Source organism: Echinops telfairi, unplaced genomic scaffold, assembly GCF_000313985.2.
Source record: "Echinops telfairi isolate 266 unplaced genomic scaffold, ASM31398v2 ScPeMD7_15;HRSCAF=58, whole genome shotgun sequence".
Lineage (NCBI taxonomy): Eukaryota > Metazoa > Chordata > Mammalia > Afrosoricida > Tenrecidae > Echinops > Echinops telfairi.
This window is the reverse complement of record NW_022103912.1, coordinates 6813140-6818868: the sequence shown is the minus strand read 5'-3', so window position 1 is coordinate 6818868 and position 5729 is coordinate 6813140.

Genomic DNA, 5729 nt, shown 5'->3' with positions numbered 1-5729 from the left:
GGGCAGGAGGGGCGGCCGGCGCCGGGGAAGGGGTTTCTTGTTTCCCATTCTTGCACGTTGGAGGGATTGGTCGCGCGCCCGTAGACGTCCGCGGAAGGGGTTCGAACCCCGTGCTCCCGGATCCGGGACGCACGCCGGCCAAAGTGACCGAGCAAGCGAATGACCTTTAGGCCGGCGGAGTTTTCCCTGCCCGCTCTTCTTTGCTTTTCGGAGGCGGGAGCGCGGGGCAGGGGTACAGCTGTGTTCTCAGTGGGCTGTGTGGGAAGGAGCTGGGAAGCAGACAGGGGTTATTCTTTGTGGTGGAGAGCTGGGGGACGTTCTGGCTTTGGGGGATTGTTGGCTCCAGATGTATTGTGTGTCTGCGAAGATGGGGTGCCTTGTGATTATTGTATTCTTCCGATCCTGCCCCCCCCCCCTTCTTTTGCTCAGACCTTTAGGAGTCTGTAACATAGCCCTACGGGGTGGAGGGGTGGATCGCCTGTCACCTCGGTGCCTGGGCTGGGGTGACTCAGTGTAGCTTGATTCCAAAGTTGGAGGGGAGGAAGCGCTGGGGCTGGCGGCTTCAGGAGAAGGAGGGAGGCTGTGGAGCGGGCTCCAGGTGGTAGCACGTTTACATCGCTCAGAGACTGGCCAGAGGGCTGCTCTTAGGTCAAGGGACCAGTACAGAGCGGAGGACCCAGGCGCGGGGCGTGCAGGAGATGAGGCTTTTAGCCCCAAATGCACAGTGGAAGGCCCGGAGGCGTTCCTGGTAGAGAGATGCTCCTGGTTCATTGCCAGTAGTGGGGTGTCAGGGTCCAAACAGTGAGAGGCTCAGGAAGGTTAGCCTCTACGTGCATGGTGAGCACTGAGCCCGGTGTGAAGGGGCGCTATCCAAATCGCCCAGGAGTGGCGGCGAGACAGGAAGACGATGCCAGCGACGCTGTTATTAATATTCCAGTCTTGGTCATCTCTCCTGGCTGGAGGACCCTGTTTTCTTCCCTTCCCTACCGTTCTCCTTTTCCTCACATATGCTTCACACAGGTGGCGGGGATTACTCCATGCCTTCAAGCGCCCCTTCCTCCACAAAGCTGTTTTTTAACCACGCTCTTTGCTTTCAACCCTGAGCTAGTATAAAAATATGAAAACATCAGTTGCACTCTCCCGTTACACCCCTCTCCCCTATGTCGTCTCCACAGCCTAGCAATTGATTAGCGGATGTAAAAGAATGATTTCAGGAGAGAAGCATGTATTTCACGTTCTTTCAGGCTGACAGCTCTTAAGTTTCATTAACAAGCCGCTGAGCTCTGTACAGTTCTTGGAATGAGGCTTCCGATCAGAATGATTAGTCAGGTGAGAGTCCCCACACGAAATCTTCGCCTACTAACCTGTGACACCAGCTGGTTACTTGAGGCGCTGCAAACAGTTCAGTGGTGGTGGGGTGGGGGGAAGGCTGGTGCACAGAAGTAAGAAGTGTAAGTAGTGGTCACATCCAATCTGCTGTCAGGACTAATCTAGCACTTAAAATGCATAGGAAGACAGAGAGTGGAGCTTGAATCCGTTTTTCTTGTTAGTGTGTTTTTTTAATTTTTATAACCACTTCTAATATTCAGGGAGTGGCCATTTCCAGAAGTCTTGTTTTAATTGCACATTTTAAACTGCCTTTCTGAGCATTTCCATGATTTTAAAATGTCAGTGACATGCAGATGAGGCATGAGTTAAAATGAAAGACTGATTTTTGCAAGGGAGGAAAGTCAGGCAGAAACAGACATGGTAGCATCCCATTGAGGGTTTTCCAAGCATGCCAAGCACAAACCTATGTCTAGTACATTCTTTGTCCAAAGCTCTGTAGAGGAAATGATGGCTGAATAATGTGGATGATTACCAAGAATGCTTAGAGTACTTGCTGTAAGACTACGATGTTGTCCTTTTTAAAATTTTTATCAGCAGTATTACTCATTTTGGTCTGATTCTGAAATTGTCTGGAAACTCCCATGTGATCCTGGATATAATACCTCTTTATAGTCATAATGGATTGTTTTGGTTTCTGTGATATGTCACAAAAGGAACTCACACATTTAAAGAAAATATAGCTTCACAAAACTCTACCTAACAGTTAAATAGAGGGCATGTTCCATCTCATCACTCACCGAGTATTGATTTTGAATGATTTAAGATTTTGAATGCTGCCCAAAATGGTCTTCCACTTTCCATGGTAGAATATATATATATATATATGAAAGCTCAGATGCCATGTCCCAGGACCATCAAACACCCCTTTCCACTTACAGCTCAGTGGAACACTGTTGTCTTTGTTGAAAGTAAAAATAGTTTCAAGCATAGAATTTGAACACTGTTATGGTCTTCCTGAGAGCTGACCACCCTGGGTCATCTTGCCTGTCACTATTCTTTACCTCAGAAGTGCTTTGACCAAAATCTCTCTCCCCAGGGGACACCAGCAATAGAACAGCAGGTATTTCATTCGCTTTTGGTTAACATACTGAATCACGGAAGATTTAGTCTTTATTTTTTTCTTCCTAGTATTCAACTTTCCAGTGCAGCCTCATGGAGTATATGAAAGTTTACAAGTTACTTTTGTTGTTTCCATAACACTTTACAGTTCAAAAATATCTAGATGTAAAGGTTTGGCATGCATAGATGCAGTCATTCCCACTGAACAGGACCAATATCCCATATTACGACGAGGAGTCCAAGAACTTGAATGACTTGTTTTGACTTCCGGTGGTTCTCAAGCTTTCTAAAGCCGCGACACTTTAATGCAGCCCCTCATGTGGTGACCGCCACCCCTAACCATGAAATTATTTTCATTGCTACTTCATCACTCTCATCTTGCTACTGCTATGAATCCGGCGACCCCTGTGAAAGGGTCATTCGACTCCCAAAGTGGTCACGATCCACAGGTTGATAACCGCTGGCAGACGTTTTTCCTCCCATTCTCAAATCAATTTTTGAATATCTGCTATGTGTAGCATACTGTTCTCAGGGCTGATTAAACAAATAAATCACAATGGCAACAACAACACAAGTCAAACGCACTGCCATTGAGTTTATTCTTACTCATCGTAGCCTTATTGCACAGAGTACAATGCGGCTTTGGACTTCCTCACGTTGAACCCTTATGGAAGCACATAGCTTCTTCTTTCTTCCTCCAAGCAGCTGCTTGATTTGAATGACTCAACCTTGCTGCTAGCAGCCCAATGATTAACCTCCTGTAACACCAGGGCTCCTCAAGACTAATCAGATAATATTTATTCAGTGCATTTTTCGATTTGATTTTCACAGCACCTTTAAAAAAATGTAGGTTAATCTTACTACCTTAATGTTATTGCCATTTTCAAGATGAGACCATATAGAATGAAATAAGTTAAGTAACGTGGCCAAGTTTGTCCGTTCCAATCTATAAAATATTTAAAGTGACACCTTTGACATGCTACCCAATCATAATATGACTCGTTCTTTCTAGTTGCATGTCAAATCATTTTAAGTGTGTGTGTGTGTGTGTGTGTGTGTGTGTGTGTGTAAATTAACCTAGAATGGAACATGGGTGAAATATTTGTTTAGAGGTTGAAATATACATAATAGCACCTGCAATTATAAGGTTAGCTTCGTATTTATATTAGTTATTTAAATAAATCTTAAGCTAGGTACTTATATGTACATAAGGATCTTATTATTATTAATCTGTATATCACGCGTCCCTGGTAGCCATCAAGCTCTCAAAATTTGTTAAATGAGCACATTAATTGTAAGAAGTTTAAAATTTGCCCACGTTTCCACCAGGTGGCACCCTTCTGCTGAATCCAATAGGTATAAATATTCCCCTATACACTACTTGCCTGTTTTTTTTTTCAGCTATAAAAAAACAAACCCCGAACCTCCCAACAAAGAAAGCCCCCAAACAAATTATATTTTCTGGAGTGTGACTAAAGAGTGTATTTTTATAGGCAAGTATTTGGTTGCTACCACAGCATTCGCTATGCATTCCTCTTTAAAAAACTCATCCTGATAGGAAACTGACCTTTACAACTTGTAGCAGCCTTGTTTTGTTTGTTTAGCTTTTTATTGTGAACTCCTTGAAGGTGTACAGAGCAGCCGTTTGGTAAAATGACACATGACCAAATATTGTGACCAAGGATATGGCATGTTAAATCCCTTCAATTAAATACCTATTGCACTTTTGACTCTTAGGTAATATTAACATAAAATATTTCAATACAGAAGACCAGCTTCAATATTTTTATTTCAACTTTATTCTGGCGAACCTTATTTGAAACTGCAATGTATGCTTAATGAAAACTTAACAAAAAAATTAATCTCCCTTCCTTGCACCCCTGAGTAGTACAGAAAATTAAATACTTTATGTTTGTGTTGCTTTTTAAAATGTGTTGCTTTTAATACATTGCACTGAAAATAGATTTTAGAAATCATCTTAAAAGTATATTTAATAGAAGTTTTAATACTAATTTGAGAAGAGCAAAAATGGTTTGGTTTTAAAAAACAGGTTAGATAAAGTATATGAAGAAGTATTTTTGGTATGACAGAATATCCATTTCTTATTCTCCTTAATTTCTATCTATCTGTCTATCTATCTATCTATCTATCTATCTATCTATCTATCTATCTATGTATCTATTTATTCCTATATATTTGCATATATGAAGGTAAGTCCCAAAGTATTCCTAGAAAATTATCTAAGCCTGTAAGAAGCAGCAAGAACAAAAAAATAATCAAATGTGAAGGTAGTCTTTCTGGACCTAGTCTTCAACAGGGTTTAAACACTTCTGAGGTTGTGTTTTCTCTCTCTGCAACCATTCCCCCAAAGGGTTCTAGTATCTTCTATTTACACCAGGCACAAAGGGAGTGGTGGAAAATCATTCTCCTTTTAAATGTTCTTTGAGTTTTGGAAGCCAAAAGAAGTCTCATAAGGCAAGATCAGGGATCTATGGAAAACAGGGTAAGATCCCCCCTCCAAGCCTCCCCCCCAAACTTCCTGAGGACCTCACTAACCCTCCTTTCAGAAGGAGTTGGGTGTACTGTTGTGCTTTGAAAACAATAATTTAGGTGTAAATTGCCTGAATTTTTTTTCTTTACTAAGCAATTATTCCTTTTCTTAAAAAGTCTTCAAAATAAGCCCCTATGTTCATCTTGTGCCTTTGGAGAAAATCTATCAAGATTATCCCTTTGAAAGGCAAAATAATAGTCCCGCTACTTTCTGAACTGATTTCTGTGCGTTGGATTTACCTGGCCCAGCAGATTCCCTTGAAGCTACTGTTTTGATTGAACATTTTTAGAAGGGCTATAAGGAGACCAAGAGAAGGGTACCTGACTGAGAATGTGTGTGCAGTCATGCACTGTGGAAGACGCAGGTTTGAGTGAACTTTGGAATAAGCCAGTGCATGTATGACTGGAATCCTGGTAGCAATGCTGTTTTCCTTACTTCGGTATATTTGAGAGGCTTCAGAAATTACATGAAACAAATGAAAAGAAAATGAAAAGTCCCCACATTCTTTTAAAGTCCCCTTAGCATACATAACAAGAAGGGAGTGCAACAGAGCAGCAAGGGGAACAAAGTAACAAAGTCTCCAGGGATTTCTGTAATAGACTTCCGCTGGGGGTGGGGGTGGGGGTGGGGGGTGGCTGGCAGGGCATGGCCTTGCATCAGACCCAATCAGAAAACATTCATCAGGATCAGCAGACAAACCTGGAACTATTCATCGGCACTCCCCCGCCCC